At 39.9% G+C, this 22,824-nt stretch overlaps 1 long non-coding RNA gene across 1 annotated transcript; it reads right to left on the bottom strand.

Annotated features, from left to right (window-relative positions):
- Window positions 1–7,903: 7,903 nt before the first annotated feature.
- On the bottom strand, window positions 7,904–20,894 carry LOC109615780. Its single transcript, XR_002196770.3, has 3 exons — window positions 20,492–20,894; window positions 8,224–8,749; window positions 7,904–7,978 (listed from the first exon to the last, which is right to left on the bottom strand). It is a non-coding gene; the product is annotated as an uncharacterized LOC109615780 (long non-coding RNA).
- Window positions 20,895–22,824: the final 1,930 nt, after the last annotated feature.

Below are 22,824 nucleotides of genomic sequence, written 5' to 3'. Positions count from 1 at the left end.
AATTAAATTGATTTTATAAATATGATACCAATGGATCATTTCTACACCTCCATTTTCATTCATTTAAAAGTTCTTCATCTACAAACTATATTGCACAATTTTTTTGTGAAATTAGATGATTAATTATTAATTAAAAAGGTTTTTAAATCCTTATTACCTAAGTATGAACCAATCACCTTCAATATCACACACCTGGTTAACTTGTTTCATCTGTATTAAATTGTGATTTACACAATCTGAAGATAATTTCATCAGTTTATGCTGGTGCCGTAGTGAATTTCAAAGCAAACACCTAATCACCAGCACCAAGGTGCTTTAAAAAATAAGGGATATATTTGTGGAATGACACAGATCAGTAAATGCATATAAAAACATTAGAATTGCCTTGAATATCCCTTGGGGCACAGTCCAGATGATTATCAACTAGTGGAAGGTGAAAGCCTCCACCATGTCTCGGTGACGTCTGGCTTGACAAGCATAAGAGACTCATTAAAGGTGTGGCCAGTTGCTACTGACTGAGCAAAAGGCATTTCTGAAGAAAACCGAACAAAGTGGGCATATGACCACAATATCCCAAAACGCTCCATAAATCTGCCCGGCTTGGTGGGTTGGCAGTAAGGAAGCGTTTACTTAGTGAAGCCCACCTTAAAGTGTACCAAAATCTGAGAAACTTCAGGAGGTATGTAAGACACTCCATATGTACTGCTATATTATATGAGGAAGATTGTCTCTAAATGAAGCATCAACAAATCCCTCTTAATTCTGCCACCAGGTGGAGCTAATGTGTAACGGAAAATATGTTTTAAACTGTGCTCTTCATTATAATTAATTCGTTTTTTACATCCTCTCTCACAAGACAGCGAGGGAAGAATCTTCTTGAGCGAATCCATCCTTGTACAGGCCCTGCATCAATTTGGTCCCAGGCCTCCACGGCTTGAATGAGGGCTAACCTGACATAGGGCTGGATTTAACCTTTAACCATTAACCTTTCACCGCCGTGCCAAAAATCCCTCCTCAATGGGGTTAAGGAATGGAAGAGTATGGTGGGAGGTATTGGAGTGAAAATGATGGATGCTGATGAAACCAGTTTTAGACCAGAGCAGATTGGTGGAAAGGTACATTGTCCCAGATGACAATTTATCTTATCTGCTCTGCATTCATTTGGTCTTCTGCTGTGAAAATGTTGTGTAGTTTGTCTGAGAATTTCTTTGAAATGGCACTCGGTTGTTTCATCTGTATGTGTTGTTTTTTAGGCACTCACCCCAGTGTTGTCAGGTAGACCTGATGGACATTATTGAAAACTGTTGCAATAGTTTATCTGCTGAGGTTGGGCTGAACTCTCTTTCCAGCCTCTCTGAATGTCATCTCATGGTTTACAACATGGTCTACGTCCTCCTCCGGGTCTACCTCTTCCTCTCTATACCCCTCTTCCTCCATGGGCTCCCTCTATCTCTTCCTGTAACATTGCCTTCCAATTTTGTTGAAGACAGATAAACTCAACTGTTGCCTTTTTATAGTGTTTAAGCTTGATGGGTGAGTTTAAAATTAAGCACCCACAGTTAGTGTCTGTACACCTGACTGCCGTGCTTGATCAATTGGTTCATAGGTGTGGTATTTTGAAAGGCAGTGCTTGGAAGTGGCAAAGTGACATCATGTTAGATTTCTGTGTCTAAGGTAGAGAACTGTGTTTAGTGTTTTGCAAAACACTGTCATGTATTGCCAAAAGTGTGAGGCTGAAAATATGCTCATAGTCGTGAAGATCTGGTCTGAGGTTTTGCTTCTTGAGTGTCAGTTTTCAACTGTTTGTTATTTAAAATTTTAGTGTGTAAGCAATCGTATAAAACTGAAAATGTCTGCAATATTTTCATTGTCAGTTTTTGTTGTTCATAATCTGGAAGGCACCTATGATTTGGCTGCCATATTGCTTGGCTTTGTTCTAGGCAATTAGCTTCTCTGTAAAATAAATTTCTCTAAATTAATCTGCAAGTTAATTTGACAATTTTCAGAAAACAAATTATACTTACAAATTAGAAATATTCTCTTTCATTTTCATGTGTCTCATGGTTATGATCCATTCTTTTCTCTTACAGTGATGCTCCAGAGCGTTGTTCTGCCAGCAGTTAGTGATGAAGGGATGCCCCTTCATAAAGGGATACGAGCTTTGTCTTTAGCATCCTCAGTTTTTGATATGTGATGTTCTGCATCCTTTTGTTTATATTTATTTTATATGTTATGAATGCCGTTTGTACAGTATGTTTTACAATATGCTTAAGATCCTGAACTGCATTTTCAACATTGACTCTGGACTAGTAATGCAAGTCATCAGATCTGGGCTAACTAAGATTAAGGGCCTGTGAGTATTTTTATTTTTTTAGTTTGTATTTCTTTTTCTTGTGATATTCTGTTTGTGATTAAGGCTCGGTTCATCACAGCAATTCCCTGCAGACTTGGGACATTCAGTCCAGCCTTATACCTAGTTTGAGCTCTCTGGCCTAAGTCGCCAGGAGTCACTAGGGTGATGAGGCAGCCATATATAATTACTAGACCTCAGAACCCAGTTGATGTTAGCTAAAGGAATTGCCCTCCAAGGAAACTTGGGCTAATCTATGAGCAGGATTCAAACCTCGGTAATGATGCAGCTGACTGCAAGGCGGTGAATTGACTGCACTGCCATAGGGACCCCATCTGGGATTTCAGATTTATTTTTTATTTGGATGTCAAAAACACAATTGGGACGCAAAAGGCACCCTAGACCCAATTTAGTAACTGCTTTTGACTAGACCGCTATGTGCCCATCGCAAACAGTACATTAGAGGGAATATTTGGCCATTTGGGACACAGCCAAGAGCATGGGGTGGGCTGCATCGTCCTTATCCACTATGACACATCAGCAGGCTGACACATCACAAGTCTGGCATTTTAAACAGCAACAACAGGAACTCCGCTGAATGGATCCTCTGAGCCTGAGGCCCTAGAAGTAACAGTGAAACTCAGACTCCAATACCTTTCGATTACACAATACCAGGCAGTAAACGTACATCAGCTTCTGCACGTTTTCTGAGCTGTTAATCGCATCTCAGGCTCAGAGGATCCATTCAGTGGAGTTCCTGTTGTTGCTGTTTAAAATGCCAGACATGTGATGCGTCAGCCGGCTGATGTGTCTTAGTGGATAAGGACGATGTAGCCCAACACATGCCCTTGGCTGTGTCCCAAATGGCCAACTATTCCCTCCATATATAACATATATACAGTGGGGAGAACAAATATTTGATACACTGCTGATTTTGCAGCTTTTCTCACTTACAAAGCATGTAGAAGTCTGTAATTTTTATCATAGGTACACTTCAACTGTGAGTGACGGAATCTAAAATAAAAATCCAGAAAATCACATTGTCTGATTTTTAAGTAATTAATTTGCATTTTATTGCATGACATAAGTATTTGATCACCTACCAACCAGCAAGAATTCCGGCTCTCACAGACCTGTTAGTTTTTCTTTAAGAAGCCCTCCTGTTCTCCACTCATTACCTGTATTAACTGCACCTGTTTGAACTCGTTACCTGTACAAAAGACACCTGTCCACACACTCAATCAAACAGACTCCAACCTCTCCACAATGGCCAAGACCAGAGAGCTGTGTAAGGACATCAGGGGGCTAGCTTAGCATGGGACAATGACGATTCATGTCCACTACACTTTGTTGTAATCGTCTCAAAATATAAATGCAAATGCAATGCCTTAAAAGGGATCAAAGGCTGCATGATCTTGCATGAACAGTGGGCATTTGAGGGGAACTCTTGGGCAGGGACACAACATTTAAAGGGATGCAACAGCTGGGTGGAGAGTGTCTGTGAAAACTACAGGCAGATGAGCTAACAAGGATAGAAAACACAAACATAGTGGATTAAGCTACAAAGCACTGAATGGGATCTGAATATTTAAGGCAAGATACTGATTAAGAGACCAGTGCTCCTTTTTCTGTTCCTTTTCTTTCAAAAGTTGAAAAGGAAGGTTTTGAGTGAGGAACAGAAGGGTTAAAATTAAGAGACCACTGCAAATTGAATGCTTCTGTTTCTCACTCAAAACGTTCCTTTTCAACTTTTGAAAGAAAAGGAACAGAAAAAGGAGCAGTGGTCTCTTAATTTCTTTCAGAGCTGTGTATAGAAGCATTGAAGATGAAAGGAAAAACTCAATATGCTTTCTCACTTCTGTAAACATAAATAATCAATGTTCTGTGACATCTTTTGTGGCCTAGAGCTGTACCTGCACACAGAAGAGGATGTAGGCAGTATGAGCTCTGTTTCTCAGCACAGTGGCCACATCTGTCCTCCGGACACGTGCATCATCCAGACAGAGCCACTCACTGCCATGGCTGTCCAAGAGATCAGAGATATAGTGGCCTGGAGAATAGGGGACATGAAAACATTTCATATTAGAGACATTACACTCTTAAATGTTTGTGAGCAAGATGTGCTTGTTTTACCATTGAATACAGATCTTCACAGCTGATATTCACAACCTGAATAAACATGTCTACTTAATATCAAACTTTTGACTACTTGATTCAGGTGAGCTAGATCAAGGCCACAATAAAACTGTGTGCTTCTAGTGGTCCAGCAGAAGATCAGAAACCACTGCTCTGGGTGACTTCAGTATGTGAAATTTGGGACTATATTACCATATGAAATGTTGTCTCTTCATCACCTTGTTGTCACACATATGAAATGTTGTCTGTTCATCACTTTGTTGTAAATAATATAAGATATTGTACCCCTCTGAGCCTGGTTCCTCTATAGGTTTTTTCCAAAATGTTCGGCCTAAGAGAGTTATCCCTAGCCACTGAAATTCAACACTGTTGTTGTTTGCTCCACGGGGTTTCAGGCTGGGGGTTTTTGTAAAAAGGGTTTTATAAATAGATTTGATTGATTGATTGATATTGTCTGTTCATCACTGTCACATGAAATGTGGTCAGTCATGAGTCTTATGAAATGTTTTCAGTTTTAAAAAAGTTTAATATTATAGACTGTTATAGTATCATATGTATCAGTATTCCAATCATATATACAGTGGGGAGAACAAGTATTTGATACACTGACGATTTTGCAGGTTTTCCCACTTACAAAGCATGTAGTGGTCTGTAATTTTATCATAGGTACACTTAAACTGTGAGAGACAAAAATACTTAAAATCACATTGTATGATTTTTAAATAATTAATTTGCTTTTTATTGCATGACATAAGTATTTGATCACCTACCAGCCAGTAAGAATTCCGGCTCTCACAGACCTGTTAGTTTTTCTTTAAGAAGCCCTCCTGTTCTCCACTCATTACCTGTATTAACTGCACTTGTTTGAACTCGTTACCTGTATAAAAGACACCTGTCCACACACTCAATCAAACAGACTCCAACCTCTCCACAATGGCCAAGACCAGAGAGCTGTGTAAGGACATCAGGGATAAAATTGTAGACCTGCACAAGGCTGGGATGGGCTACAGGACAATAGACAAACAGCTTGGTGAGAAGGCAACAACTGTTGGCGTAATTATTAGAAAATGGAAGAAGTTCAAGATGACGGTCAATCTCCCTCGGTCTGGGACTCCATGCAAGATCTCACCTCGTGGGGCATCAATGATCATGAGGAAGGTGAGGGATCAGCCCAGAACTACACGACAGGACCTGATCAATGACCTGAAGAGAGCTGGGACCACAGTCTCAAAGAAAACCATTAGTAACACACTATGCCGTCATGGATTGAAATCCTGCAGCGCACGCAAGGTCCCCCTGCTCAAGCCAGCGCATGTCCAGGCCCATTTGAAGTTTGCCAATGACCATCTGGATGATCCAGAGGAGGAATGGGAGAAGGTCATGTGGTCTGATGAGACAAAAATAGAGCTTTTTGGTCTAAACTCCACTCGTCGTTTTTGGAGGAAGAAGAAGGATGAGTACATCCCCAAGAACACCATCCCAACCATGAAGCATGGAGGTGGAAACATAATTCTTTGGGGATGCTTTTCTGCAGAGGGGACAGGACGACTGCACCATATTGAGGGGAGGACGGATGGGGCCATGTATCGCGAGATCTTGGCCAACAACCTCCTTCCCTCAGTAAGAACATTGAAGATGGGTGGTGGATGGGTCTTCCAGCACGACAACGACCCGAAACACACAGCCTGGGCAACTAAGGAGTGGCTCCGTAAGAAGCATCTCAAGGTCCTGGAGTGGCCTAGCCAGTCTCCAGACCTGAACCCAATAGAAAATCTTTGGAGGGAGCTGAAAGTCCGTATTGTCCAGCGACAGCCCTGAAACCTGAAGGATCTGGAGAAGGTCTGTATGGATGAGTGGGCCAAAATCCCTGCTGCAGTGTGTGCAAACCTGGTCAAGAACTACAGGAAACGTAGGATCTCTGTAATTGCAAACAAAGGTTTCTGTACCAAATTTCTGCTTTTCTGATGTATCAAATACTTATGTCATGCAATAAAATGCAAATTAATGATTTAAAATCCATACAATGTGAATTAGATTCTGTCTCTAACAGTTGAAGTGTACCTATGATAAAAATTACAGACCTTTACATGCTTTGTAAGTGGGACAACCTGCAAAATCGGCAGAATATCAAATACTTGTTCTCCCCACTGTACGTCTAAATCAAGCGTATTATATTTTGTCCAGCAGATGTCCGTGCTGTGCATTGTGTTATAAAGCTTCGAGCAATGAAGCGTTTTTTCAAGCAATCCTCAATGGTTCAGAAAGCCTTGGTTTCCCATCCTTAGTACACAGGAGGTCTGCGGAAAGAGAGGCTAGGGATAAGGCACGAGAAACAAAGGACCGCAGGGACGACTCAAGGAAACCACAAGATGAACTGGCAACTGGAACAAACAGAGAAGACAGGTTAAGTAGGATGGAATAACGGGGGATGAGAGACACCTGGTGGGGGTGAGACAAGATAACTGAGTGCAATCAAAGGGTGGAAGCCTGTTAGGGCCAGACACTATCAGGAAAACATGAATATGTTGGACTCTATACAGATGACTAAACAAAATGTCTGTGTGGTCCCTTACTGTTTGGTACAAACATGCTCATTCTAATGTAATACGTAGCACAGTATGCATCTGGAAGCAATGGATGCATACTTTGACCTTAGACCATTGTAATTCCTGCTTCTGATAACGAAGAGTCCCTCATTTGCTCCTTCTAACCAAGATGTTTTCTTTGTAGTGTTTGTATTTTAAAAAAACAACTTTTTATTAAATTTCTGTCTTTTCAGACAGAAATTGAATAATCCTGTCAACATTTATATATGTAAAAGGAAACGTGATTCATCAGACCAGGCCACCTTCTTTCAATGCTCTGGGGTCCAGTTCTGATGTTCACGTGCCCATTGTAGGCGCTTTCAGCAGTGGACAGGGGTCTGCATGGGCACCCTGACTGGTCTACGGCTACGTAGCCCCAAATGTAACAAACAGCTCATCTGTGTTGTTGGGTCTGGTGTATATAATTTTCCTCTTGACAATACCCCATTCTCTATGGGGTTCAGGTTAGGGGAGTTTGCTGGCCAATCAAGCACAGTAATACCATTGGCAGCAAACCAGTTACCAGTTGTTTTGGCACTGTAGGCAGGTGCCAAGTCCTGCTGGAAAAGGAAATCAGCATCTCCATAAATCTTGTCAGCAGATGGAAGCTCTAAAATCTCCTGGTAGACGGTTGCATTGACTCTGGACTTGATAAAACACAGTGGACCAACACCAGCAGATGGCATGGCACCCCAAGTCATCACTGACTGGACTTCAAACAACTTGGATTCTGTGCCTCTGCACTCTTTCTCTAGACTCTGGGACCTTGATTTCAAAATGAAATGCAAACAGCCAGCCCTTTCAGAAATGACCTTTTGTGGCTTACCTTCCTCGTGGAGGGTGTCAGTGAGTGACTTCTGGACAGCTGTCAAGTCAGCAGTCTTCCCCATGATTATGGCTGTGTGTACTGAACCAGAGTGAGAGATTGAAAGCTCAGGGAGTTAATTAGCTGATTAGATTTTACAAAACATTTCTGTATTGTAAATTGTTTATTCTAATATTTTGACATACTGGACTTTTGATTTCCATGAGCTTGAAACAAAAAAGGCTTGAAATGTTTCACTTTGTGTAATGAATCTAGAATATATGAAGGTTTCACTTTTTGATTTGATTTACAGAAAAAAACTTTTCAATATTTATTTTTTTATTCACCTGTGAATGACACGCATGTCAGTCTCTTCTGGCTCAGCATGTTGTCTCTTCTGGCTCAGCATGTTGTCTCTTCTGGCTCAGCATGTTGTCTCTTCTGGCTCAGCATGTTGTCTCTTCTGGCTCAGCATGTTGTCTCTTCTGGCTCAGCATGTTGTCTCTTCTGGCTCAGCATGTTGTCTCTTCTGGCTCAGCATGTTGTCTCTTCTGGCTCAGCATGTTGTCTCTTCTGGCTCAGCATGTTGTCTCTTCTGGCTCAGCATGTTGTCTCTTCTGGCTCAGCATGTTGTCTCTTCTGGCTCAGCATGTTGTCTCTTCTGGCTCAGCATGTTGTCTCTTCTGGCTCAGATTGCTGTCTCTTCTGGCTCAGCATGTTGTCTCTTCTGGCTCAGCATGTTGTCTCTTCTGGCTCAGCATGTTGTCTCTTCTGGCTCAGATTGCTGTCTTTTCTGGCTCAGTGTTCTCTTCTGGCTCAATGTAATTCAAAGACGTTGACTACATCTGCAGTCGGCACCCAAATTGAGTACACCTCAGGACCACACAAGTCATACAATTAGAGGTCTCTTCATATTCAAGTCGAGAACAGATGACGGGAGACACATTACTCAGTAGAACCATGACCACTTGGACCCCAGGTAAAATATTCAAAAACAGAAATAAAAGAACACCTTAGGATGTTGGGGTCTATTAAGAGACACAGACAGTATTTTGTATAATGTATTTCAAGATGGGGTATTATGTCAGCATATTAGACTTTATATTGTATTGTTATGAATATTATCTTAGATTTTTATTTGGAGCTCAGGAAGAGTAATCGCAGTCATGGCTTGCAAATAAAGTTCACTAGCAGTGCTTGATGTATGAAAAGGTTATTCCCCTGACGGATTTTCAGATCTGTTTATTTTTATACTATATTCAGGGAGGAGGGGCGTTCTGATATGAAGGCTTTTTTTTGCTTATTTTTGCCTTTTAGTGAAGCATTGTTCCAATGTCATTGTCATGCCTTTCAGTAAAGTATTTCAACGATGTTATTGTCGGTTTCTTGTTTCAGCTAACCTTTTGTTGGTAAAGCATTGTAACAGGTTCTCATCAGTTTATTTTTTGATTCTTTTCATACTAAATCTTCATGCTGCCAATTTCAGCATACGGTGAATTATATTCTGCCATTTATTTATTCTCAAGTGCCTATACTTTTTTTTTTGCCAGAAGATCCACTGATGATTACAGTAATGTTCTGGCTCTGGCTTCGGAAATATTGAACCAAAGGGCTTTGGCGCTGTGGCGCTCCTGTATGCCCCAATGTGATTTTACATTGATGAGGAAAGCGGAAAATCAGGTGTTGTTAGCTGAATGGACAGGCTGTTCGCTGGAAGAACTCATTGTTCCTCCAAAAAGCACAATTCAACTAAACACCAAACTGCGTTGTTATACATGCTTACTCCATGCAACTCTCAGAATTACAAACAACTGCAATGCCTATGTAAAATGTGCATGTTGGCAACATTGGAGTATCCATAAAAGCTGACCATATATAAATCCCTGAATTATTTTCAAAACAAAATTTTGCAACAATTCCACAATACCTATCTGAACGGTCTCTATGTTTTTCTAATGGAATGGGTAATGCATCCTTCCCGCGGTAAGGCAGTCTTCAAGCAAAGGTCTGGTCTACTCCACAGGCCTAAATAACCACAACAGGTGTAAGGAAGTCCACAATGGCAAATACTGTGAAGTATTTGCTCTATTTTGCACTAAATGGGTAGACCGTATCTCCCCGCCAGTCCCTTCCTCTCTCCTACATTACGCCATTGTTCTTATGGTTATACCTCTTCTCCATCCGCACCTGCTGTCCAGGGGACACTAATGAAGTTATTCTGGCCCTAACGACACTCATTGATGCCCTTAAAAGCCCTGCTGCAGCCTAAGATGATCATGCTAGCTACTGCAATATGTTCCCTGTCGCCCTCCCTTCATTCTCATTCACCTAAGTAAACAACCCTTGGCCTGGAATTAGACTGCACTCACCACTAATGTGCCAATTCAAGCCTCAGGGCTGCGGCTTCTGGTTGCTCTCTCCTTTTCTCTCTCAGCTTCCCCCATCTCATTATCTTTCTCATTATCTCTCATTATCTTTCACCTTTCTCACCATGTCTTCCAGCCTGTTTCTGTCTTCAGATATTGTTGTTTCTTTCTGTCTCCCTGTAATCCTGTCCCTCTGTCTTTCAATTGTCCACCTGTGTCAGGAGACACCACAGCTCAGTTCCAAGTGAGTATGATTATTAACCGGTTGAAAAGACACAGTGGGACAGTTGCTGCCAAAGAAATGTAACAGGCCATATGCAAGATGTTTACTATGATACTTGCATGAATGTAATCATAAATCACCAGAAGGAATCTGTAGTAATTTTTTTAAGCTAAAGGTTTCTACACCAAGTCAGGGCAATGGCGAGCTGAAAGCGGTCCGAGGTGTGGTTACACTTTTCAAAACTTGACGCAGACAACGATCGCTGCAATATTAGTGATGCGAAATGCAAAGCTGGTCAAGGTAACACATCTAACCTGAGGAAACACCTGGTCAAACACAACATATTTCTAAAAACTGAAGCGTGTTCCGTATTTGATAGCATGAAAGCCAAGTCGCCCGCAGTAGCCGCAGCTTAAGTTAGCGCTACAAATTACAAAAGAAAGGTACTGTTGGGTACTGGTATCGGTTCAAATGCGAACGGTACCCAAACCTAATCCCAATGACTCCACACTTGCCTGAAATTCACCCCTGTGTACAGTACACTTTTAAAAATGTCCTTCTCCCTGTCCCTTGACCTGTAACTACATTTAACAAGGAGAAGCTGCTTGACGAGCAACCGCGAGGAGTAAGGCCTTCTAACGAAACTAACAATGTAGGCTTTGTGTTAGTATAAGGAAGTGATGACTAGTTGGAATTTACAGCTACCAGCTGTAACATGTCATTTACTGGTCCCAGGGCTCTTGTCAAGCGTTGTGCATTGGACATTGGTTGGGCTTTGGTTTTCATTTGGGGAGCTGAAGGAAATATACATGAAAAACTAAACAGAATTTATATTTGCTGTCTTTCCTCAGTATGCATGGTTTTGCTTTCCCCTCAGGAGTAAGGCATCAGTCCGAATCCTGGAAACGTTGATTTAAAATGTGTACAGTATAACAGGATGCTGTGCAATAATGCCCAGACATAATTTCAGTATTTGTGAGGTAATTGCTAATTTCATGGGCTGCAGTGTCTACAATGTGAAAGATTGTTTTTGTTACTGGTTTTTGTTACACTGGTGCGAGGTGCTACAATATTCTCTCTGTGATTGGCAAGTCGAGAAAATATGTGGGTTACTGATTTGTTTTTATTCCTAAGGACATACTGTAAAATTCACAACTGTTCAGTCTCACCTGTTACCTCGGTGACTACAGTACAGTGTAATCCTGTTACAAACGTATCACTGTGACACTTTTTTATATTAAACATGATTAAATGATGGCCGCTCACTCGTATTATCATGATCTATATGCCTTAAACTGCAGCAATAGCACCTGCAGCATGTCAACCCCTACAGTTCACAAGGCTGGGCCCACTGAGATAATAAGCTTACTTGTGTAACCTTGGTTCTGTTTGTAGTGACGTAGATTTTTTTTTAAGGATTTAAGGAGAAAAAAGAAAATAAAAACAAAAAAATATGGAAGACTATTACAGAGACTAGCTATTGGGAATAGAGCTATCTCAATGAGGAAGATAATGATGTCACTACAAGTTAGCTAAATGTAATTTATCTTTCTAATATTATATAATAATCTATTAATATTGCCCTAATTTAACTCATGATTCAGAAAACTACAAGTATTTGTATATTGACTTGAAGTTGGGGTTAAAGTGCAGACTGAATTATTTATTTGAGGCTCTTCCCATATTGGATGAACCATTTAGAAATGAAAGCATGTTTTATATATATTGCCCCATTTTGTGGTACCACATGGTCAGTGAATATTGGCCCATCACTGTTCGGGTTGGGGGAGGGATGTTTGGCGAGACTTTCCTTGTACCATCACTCTCTAGTCACTCCTTTGGGTTGCTGCTATGAGACAAGTTTGTTATTATGAATTGCAATTCATGAACTTAGGGTGAATTCAATAGAAAATAGTACAAAGACAGCATATCAAATGTTGAAAGTGAAATGTTTTATTTTTCCTTGAAAAAGATATGCCCAATTTGAATTTGATGCTTGCAACATGTTTCAAAAAAGCTGGGACAGGGGCAACAAAAGACTGGAAAGGTTATGTAATATGATTTCTGGACTGCTACAGGGCTACACTGCCCTTTTGGTTTCTTTATTTGTGATGGAGCAATTTGCAATCTGCAAACATATGAATAGGAACAAGCAGATGTTCTTTCGTGCACCAATCTTAATAGCTTTTCTCTTTCAATCCAGACTTGACTGAGCATTTAAGAAAGGTAAAGGGTTTACAGAAATATATCAATTAGAAAGACACAATAAAATTACTGTACCTGCAATCATATAAAGAACAAGCAGATGTTCTTCAATGCACCGATCTTAATAGCTTTTCGATAAAAGATGCATACAGAAATGTCAAATACTTGTCTTCCAAATAAAATGCAGTGTAGGACATTAAGTGAACAAATAATAGCTCTACATGACAGTTGGATACAGGATATAAACCACACCACCCATGATACCGTACTGTATGCCAAAGGTTTTTGCACGAATGCGGCAACTTTGATCTTTTTCACGCATTCATGAAATCTAGCCTATACAACTGTGACTAAAGACATGGGCCATCCTACTTCACACTTGAATGAAAGCGAAATTGCAGCACCAATGTGATGTTTCTTTCCGATATACCCAATAAATTACTATTTGCAGAACTAGCTAACATCGTGGGTTGGCGACATGCCAACTTTGTTTGGCGGGCTGAGAATGCTAACAACTAAATCAACGTATTTTATCGCAAAGCAACCATTTATAGAAAACCATTGAAATGCATATTTCAATATAGCTGTACACACTACTAATAATGCTTATTTGCAGAACATTTTCTAACTAAACTAAATGCTTATTCTTTGAAACTTCTAACCAGTGCAGTCTCCTAACGTACCTCTTTCACTCAATCTAGATTTGACATAGAGAACCTGGGCAACAGGTCACGGGACAAGTTTGTCCATATTAACAAACTTTAAATAACATAAATTAATGCAAACAAATGTATTGTAATAAAAAAAATAAAAAAATAAAACCATTACAAATACAAAAAAGAACCGTGGCGGAACATCTCATAACTAATTAGGTTAATTGGCAATAGGTCAGCAACATGATTGGGTATAAAAAGAACATCCCTGAGAAGATGACTCTATCAGAAGTAAGGATGGGGGTGGGAGGGGGTCACCACTCTGTGAAAAACGAATAATGTTTCTCAATGTGAAATTGCTAAGAGTTTGGGAATCCCATTATGTAAAGTACATAATATCATTAAAAGATTCAGCGAATGCGGAGAAATCTCTGTATGCAAGGGACAAGGCCGTAAACCAATATTGGTTCTCTCGTGGCACTGCATTAAAAACAGAGTGGCTGTAGTGGAAATAACGGCATGGGCTTAGGAACACAGTACACAGTACATCACTGCATCAACAAATGCAAATGAGATATCTACCATGCAAAGAAGAAACCGTGCATAAACAAGATCCAGAAATGCCAACGCCTTCTCTGGGTCCTGTGGTCTGCCAAATCAAAATGTGATATTATTTTTGGGAATCATGGATGCTGCGTCTAAAGAGAGGATCCTTCTCGCTTGTTATCAATGGACTGTGCAAAAGCCAGCATCTGTGATGGTATGGGGATGCATTAGTGCACATGGCATGGGTGACATGCACTTCTGTGAAGGCACCATAAATGCTGAAGAATATACAGTGGGGAGAACGAGTATTTGAAACACTGCCGATTTTGTTTTCCCACTTACAATGCATGTAGAAGTCTATCATTTTTATCACAGGTACTCTTCAACTGTGAGTGACGGTATCTAAAACAAAAATCCAGAAAATTATTATTGCATGCCATAAGTATTTGATACATCAGAAAAGCAGAACTTAATATTTGGTACAGAAACCTTTGCTTTCAATTACAGAGATAATAGGTTTCCTGTAGTTCTTGACCAGGTTTGCACACACTGCAGCAGGGATTTTGGCCTATTCGCTGGGCAATACGAACTTTCAGCTCCCTCCAAAGATTTTCTATTGGGTTCAGGTCTGGAGACTGGCTAGACCACTCCAGGACTTTGAGATGCTTCTTACGGAGACACTCCTTAGTAGCTCTGGCTGTGTGTTTCGGGTCGTTGTCATGCTGGAAGACCCAGCCACCACCCATCTTCAATGCTCTTACTGAGAGAAGGAGGTTGTTGGCCAAGATCCCGCGATACACAGCCCCATCCATCATCCCCTCAATACGGTGCAGTCGTCCTGTCCCCTTTGCAGAAAAGCATCCCCAAAGAATGACGTTTCCACCTCCATGCTTCACGATTAGGATGGTGTTCTTGGGGTTGAACTCATCCTTCTTCTTCCTCCAAACACGATGAGTGGAGTTTAGACCAAAAAGCTCTATAAACTAACAGGTCTGTGAGAGCCGGAATTCTTACTGGTTGGTAGGTGATCAAATACTTATGTCATGCAATAAAATGCAAATTAATTATAAAAAAATCATACAATGTGATTTTCTGGATTTTTGTTTTAGATTCCGTCTCTCACAGTTGAAGGGTACCTATGATAAAAAATTACAGACCTCTACATGCTTTGTAAGTAGGAAAACCTGCAAAATCGGCAGTGTATCAAATACTTGTTCTCCCCACTGTATAAAGGTTTTGGAGCAACATATGCTGCCATCCAGACGACTTATTTTTCAGGCAAGGCCTTGATTATTTCAGCAAGAACCACATTCTTAGATTCCAAACACAGATTGTATTGTTTAAAGAAGAGGTGATGCAACACAATGGTAAACATGCTCCTGTCCCAACTTTTTTGAAACGTGTTGCTGGCATCACATTCAAAATGGGCATATTATTTCCAAAAACAACAGAATTTCTCTGTTTCAACATTTGATATGTTGTCTTTTAAATACAGGGATTACATGATTTGCACATCATTGCATTCTGTTTTAATTTACATTTTACACAGCATCCCAGCTTTTTTAAAAAACAGGGTTTTAGAATAAAAAAAATTATGATACAGGTTGCTTGCAAGTCTTCTGTGAATGTGTGTATATACCAATTATTCCCATCCTTTCCTCTTTTTTATGTGGCACACCTCGATGGGATTACAAATCTTTTTCTGTGACAAATGCAAAACGTTTAAATAGAATATGGTTATTTTTTTCATCTTTTCCTAGTTAGCATAATTAGTTTGTCTACCCCTTTAAGAGTCTTGCAAATCTGCAAAAAAAACATTTAGTTTTAAATAGGTGTTTAGTTTTAAGTGGTTTGAACTAGAGACGAGAGGTTTTATGCAATGCAAAAGGCGGAAACTTTAAGCCATTAATCCATTCTCTGTTTCTATTGTTCCAGTATAGTGAAGCTTAATTCAATTTGTCTGATTTTCAGACTCACAAACAAAGCAAAATGTATGAATACATTTGCTCATAATGCACAATAGCAGTCTGAGCTGAGAACTCTGGACTGGAAACTAAAATATCAGGATTCCCTCAAACAGGAAATGTGACAGCAACATTTAAATGTGTGGCAAATGAGACTGACACATACAGCTCCGGAAACAATTAAGAGAGCACTGCACCTTTTTCTTTCCTTTCCAAAAAGTCGAAAAGGAAGGTTTTAAGTGATTCCTGGCCATGGCCCTGCTCTGAAGTCAGAATTCCATGTGTTGAATTCCACGTTTATCTGAAAGTCCCAATCAGTATTTAAGAAAGGTTCGGTGGCATACCTGAGAGTTCCTCAAAGCACACCCATATACCGCAGTAACCAGTTGAAAACCCTTGCAATACTTCCATGAGTTGACTATTGGTAAATAATATATCACCTTGACAGGAAAATATAGTACTGTAAAGATTCCAGCCTAACGGGATCGTTCCGGTCCCTGTTATAGTTTGGTTTGCTTGCCTGTTAGTGTCATATCCTTATTTGGAGTTTCCTGTTCTGTTTAGTGGATTAGATTCAGTCCCTTTACCTGTGGTTCTACACACCTGTTTTGTGTTAGCCCACCAGTATGTGTATTCAGTTCAGTGTTTTCCTCCAAGTCCCTGTCGGTTATTGTTCGTTGTTTGACTGTACACATGGGTGTGCTGTTTCATTTCATTATGATTAAATTTAGCTGTTTAGTTGAACTCCTGTCCTGCCTGCGCCTACTTCCTTATTACCCTCAAAAAGTACCTTAAATCGTCTTTACAGCCCTGGCTGAATTATAAGCTTTACAATCAGCCACATTGGTTGAATTAAGATATAACTTTTTACTGATGTGGGTTATCCCTCAAAGCTATGATTTCGAGGTGGTCTATGTCTTTAAGTGGATCTTGGCAAAGTGGGCAAAGTAATTTCCTGCCTGCTAGGCCCTGTCCGGGGTTATGGGGTGGGGCCGCAGTTGTTGACGCTGCTTTAGTTCATGTGACAGGGGGGACTAGGACCAGTCTGAAAAGCATGTTGAGGTGTTGTTTTGAATCCAAGGAAGGTGTCCTGTTGAAACTCTGGAGGACCTGAGCCCTTGGACCACACGTCAGGACTACCTGGCAGGAAGACTAACAGCTGTCTCTGTCTAAAGTCCTCCTGGTTGAGTTGCAGATCTAGTTGCTACCTGATATTTCCTGATGTCACTGCCCACAGCCCAGCGGTTCATCCTTGTCCACCTGGCTGTGCTGCCGATGACCACCTTTGTTTGTTGACCTGGTGGTCATCTGATTGTGCAATAAACATTCATATGACCCCAAAAAACTCATGTATTAATCTTCACAATTAGTGACAGCCAGAAGAGGACCAGCTGCCCCTCAGAGTCCAAATGTTTAGGTTTCGTTTTAGGTACTGCTGATGTAAAAAGGGCTTTAAAAAATGTATGTGATTTCATTGAATTTGAAGTGTCATGCTTAAAACAACATTGGTGTAATATGTTAATCTTGCTAATGAGGATGTCCTTATTATGTTTCTCTGGGAACATAGTCAGGATGTCTGGGCTATTGCCTTTTACAATAGCCCATTAGCCAGACACACAATCTGCTAGAGTTCACTTACTGTACTCACTAATGTGAAAGGACTTTAGAGGGCTTCTCTTTAGTGCTCATTAATATGCTGTAGTTGTAGATTTACTGTAAAATTAGAGATTTAGGACAATATTGCACTTTAAGATTTCAATAGGATGGTGTAAACTTCTTGGAAACGAGAATCGGATCCCAACTAAAATCGCATCATTAATTCCTGTACTTTATTCTTGCCTGAGTTACAGGTATATCTGACATATCTGACTTCCTAACATTAGATTAGAGAAACACAACCAGAACCATGCTTAGTGTTGTGAAAGGCACATGATCTATTGTTTTTGCATGATGTATCACATTTATATTATGGACATACTGTGGAACTTACTAAGAAATAGATAGAAAAAAATTGTAGGAAGGGGTTTTTAAGGAGAGCATCAATCATTTATGAAATAAGGGGATGTGGACTGTCCACATTTACATGTATTTTAGTCTATTGTGTGCATTTCTGTATGCCAAAAAGTGAGTACAGTTAATTGATCTCCAATATGTGGACTAATTCAAAATAATTTGTCGTCAGCTGTATGTTTGCATGTGTTCTTGTGGCACTCACCACAATCTACCCGTGATCCGCTATCAGTTTTGTAAGACTTAAATCATGTATATAGCTTTGCTTGGAGTAATAATACCAGCCGAAGCAGTTTCTACCCTGTTTGGACAGGGAGTTTCCACATGCACAACTGTGTAAAAATTACAAACAATATTTCCATCAGTAACCAGAGAACAGGTTGTGGTATCATCAGCTATCGTCATGGTTACGTTGGTATACAATCCACTCATAAAAAAAGTAAGTGGACCATTTCTTCTTACCTATGTGGACACATGGATATCTGAGCTAAATTACAACCATATTCATTAATAAAAGTAACCCATTTTAACAAATCTCCCCAAAACATGAACATTGAAACCATTTATGCAATTAAAATGAACATAAATGCAATTTCCTTGTTCCGAAAAAGATTGTACATCCTTTCCTTTACCAGCACATGAAATAATATGGGTTATTGGTGTGTAGTAAAACATCATGCCAAGACCAAAAGACCTATCAGAGGCCCTCAGAAGAAAGGTTACTTATGACCATAAGTGTGGGAGGGTGGAATTTGGTCATGTCATTGTGTTGCCTAATTCCATTATGTTTGTGCTAGCCACATCATTTGTCTTTTATTGTGTTCAACAGAATCTTGGGAACCAGACGACATAAGCCATTACGGTAAATGCATTACCAGATTGCATTATTTCACTAAGACGTCTGTAAATAATAATTTGTGATGCAAATGCATATTATACATCAATCAAAAAGGGAGAGCCAGGGGAACATTTTTTGAAAACACAAAATGTTCTATGCAAAATTCATCTTAAAAGAATTTCATATCTTAACTTTTCAGTCACAGGATTTAATACCTTGGACCTGTATGTATAGTCAAACTAGATTACATGTATTCATCAATAGTGCTGAAGTGAAGATTACATATCCATAGGTCCAAATATGTAAAGACAATCTTGAGTACACTGTACTTAAATTTTTTCAGATGACTTAAGCTTTTTCTTTTTGCAAATCAACAATGGCTATGTGGTACCTGGGGCCTGCAGGCCAGATCATTTCAAGGATTTCAACTAATCCTGAACATACATCTGTGACATAATCTTAATCAGGAAGCAGCCTCACACTCATCACTTCAGGCAAGACACATCTCAGCACTATGGGGACAGAGGTTTCTGCTTTCTTGTTCTTTGCCTATGGAAAGCTCTCTAACCACTCCATCAGTACACACTTCTAAAATGGATCATAAAATCCCACTGTTTCAGTTTTCTCAAGTGTTACACCTAGCCTGCTCTGTTATCTTGCCTATTATTATTATTTTTACAGTTTTTACAGTTGAAAAATGGGCCAGCCCCTGAAATAAATAATAATCAATATAATCCACAAAAAAAGTAACATTCTTATTGCTGTTGGATAATTTCCCCTACAAACTGTTTCAAACAAACAAAGGTTATAATTATCTATTATGAGCGTATTCTCTAGCAATAATTGATAACAGGTTTAATAGCAACACACACACACACACACACACACACACACACACACACAGCCTCTATGTACAGTACAATTTTACTTTCCCCCCCAGAGGCTAGAGGGCTGAATTAGTTAGCTATTTTTGGAACTTTGAGCTTGCCAGCTAATCATCTCTCAAAGAAATTAAAGAGGTCATCATCAAACCATTTTTGAATCACTTGTGTGTTATTGGTGAAGGATAACCCTGGATACAGGACACAGAGCCTTCTGTAACAGAGAGAATTCAGTGAATATGGTTAACCTGGCATTAAAATACCACAATATTGGTATCATAGCGATAAAGTAGACAAACTTTATCGCTATATCATCAATTCTTTGGAGAGATAGTAATGACTAACATTAACAGCTTTTAATCTGGTCAAAACTTAACTAGCTTGCTAAAATTACCCAGGAATTATACTCAGAGGATTTTCATAATTGTGGTTTGGGAAATAAAATTGACTGTTTATACCAATTGCTGGTTACGGGTTAAAATATTTATTTGGCTCAAAATGTTTCAGACATCTAATTAAAAAAAATATATATATATTTAAAGCATAGCATCATACCACCAAATAAGTAAACATTTTACTTGTTGTTATATGTATGTGCTGTTTTGTGACTGGTTATGACCCCTACATAGACTCAATGCTCACAAACCAACTATACAAGGCAAGCAATCCCATTACAGACTGCCAGGATCCTAGATCCTCTGTTATAATTGTGCAGACATCAGACAGGTGCCCACCCGGACACTCAGTTGCTGAACACTGGGAACGAAAGCAGATGCCGATGTCGAGAACAAGATTTGACATTTTATTAAGATCACCTTTAGCCATAGCAGAAGCAACAACAACCCTTACTGGGGTCCAAACATGAATCAAAACATGACAAAAGTAGTAAAAGCACGGATTGAAATAAATAATAAAAACAAAATACTTACAATTCCATTTAATATTGGTATTGTATCCCACTGTGGACTTGCCTCTGGTGCTAGGTGGTGTCGGTCCAGGATGATCCCTGGACGGGAGATGCCACTGGAAGTGTTGTTAGATGGCCAATAGAGGGCACCCTTCCCTCTGGACTTAGTATCAAATTCCAGTGCCCAAAGTCAGTGAAGGGGATATTGCCCTGCGTAGGGTGCAGGATTGGGTTTTACACAGTGTCCTGACCCACAGTGTCCTGAAAAACGTAAAGGTTTGGTGTGTAGAATGTATTCTCCGTGTGCAAAGTAGTGGCATTTAAGTGGCTTTAAGTTAACATTCACAACTACTCTAAATCACGCAAGGGAAAGTTAGTTTTATAATGGACATTCGGTGGATATTCAGTTTCTCTATATAAGGAAATGTAACAAAATGACAGATTAGTTTAAAGAAATCTTGGAACCAATGCCTAAAGGTCTGTATACCTAAGGAAACATGTAAGATATTACACCCGTGGCTGCTGTTTGCCTGGATCTCGCTATTATAACAGTTGTCAAATTTCAATGACTGGCCGTGTTGCTTATCAACAGGAGGACATTTTTGGGTGGATATCCTGACCTGAACCATGGGGTCCTGTCCAAATAAGGCAGTATATACTCCATCTAGCCTTCCTCTTTCTTTCTCTGTGTACTATTATCCTCTGACTGTTTATTTCTCTTTATCTTCCACTTGTCTCTCTCTTACTCTGAATGTCTCCCTTTCCCCTTTCTCTATCAAATGAACAATGAGATCAGCTCTTATGGGTCAATTGAGGTCTGTGGGGCAAGCACCCATATTAATAATATATTCAAATAAATATGTAATATACTACGTAGGCCAAAACGTACTATACTACTATACTATATTATACTATACTACTAGATATAAAATTGCATAAAACCTGTTTGAACATTGTCTACATCTTCAATCTGTCACAGAAAAAGGAAAAACCTTATTTAAACTTAAAATTGTTTCTCTATGCTCATGACAACATTTCTGTATGTGTTTGTTGCTGTGTCTGAGTAAATCATTGGTTTAATTAGCTGGTTTCTCTTCTTTAAATATTAGACATAGATTAAACCATATGTATTCTATATATAAAAGGTACTCATCTCAGAGATAGCACAGAAAGCAAGACAGTCGACAGAGAGACAATATGAACGTCATAAACACTGAAAATCAACAGGCCAGTGTGACAGTGCCCTGAAGCACAGCGCCCTTGGATGCTCTGTGCCTGATGTTGCACTCAATCCCAACTGCTGCCAAGATAGAACATCCAATCATGTCCTGTCTTCCTTTCACATCATCACAGTCACTGTAACGAGAACAAACAAACTGAGCAGCTTTCTGGTGTCCTCATCACAATCATTCTTCACGATGCCACAGTCTGGATGGCTCACGCTATTCTCATTGTCCCCAATGTTCTTTCCTTTAATTAACAAATAAACTGTAACATCTTCAATTAGGGACAAGATGCCCTGGTTGGTGTGAGCCTGTTGTAGTCAAGTGAAAGCAGTGTTTGGGGGGGGGGTACTGGCTATTACAAGTTGACAATGGAGAGGGTTGCAAATGACAAGTGGCAGATCAGTCAGTAGAGGTGTGATGTAACATATCAGGAGTCTTCACATGTTAACATGTGACTGACTGTTCAGAATATTGAAAGGAGAATGGAGTTGAGAACTGTATACATCCAACCTGTCTGCTTGTCTGTCTGTGTCTACCTGTCTGTCTGCTTGTCTGTCTGGGTCTACCTGTCTGTCTGCTTGTCTGTCTGCGTCACTGTGTCAAATAACCATATACGCAGTATTCAGTGGGCTATATCAGTAAGGAAAAGTGATGGAGTGAGTAATGGTGTCAAGGTTGATGGGTGTCCACACACACACAAACAAAACACACACACACAAACACACACACACACAAAACACACACACAAAACACAAACACACACACAAAACACACACAACACACACACACACACACAGGCACACATCCCTAGGGGGCGCCGCTGCAGAGCTATATTTATAGACGTCCTTTTGATAGTCTGTCCTCAAGATGACATTAGCGCTGTAGCAGAAAGGCTAAGCTAGATCAGAATGGGCACCCAACTGGAAGACCTTTGAAAGAGCAAGACTTTGAGAATGTTTTAACTTACACTGAAGGATGTGTGTGTGTGTGTGGGTGGGTGTGTGTGTGCAATGAGATATCACAAACTATAGAATCAGACATTAAAACATCAGAATTCAACGTTTACAGGGGGATACATGTATTTGTGGATGTATTACCAAGACTCTGTGGAAATGAAACGTAAAATAAA

Source organism: Esox lucius, chromosome 1 (genome assembly GCF_011004845.1).
Source record: "Esox lucius isolate fEsoLuc1 chromosome 1, fEsoLuc1.pri, whole genome shotgun sequence".
Taxonomy (NCBI): domain Eukaryota; kingdom Metazoa; phylum Chordata; class Actinopteri; order Esociformes; family Esocidae; genus Esox; species Esox lucius.
This window is presented reverse-complemented; position numbering and strand designations above follow the sequence as displayed.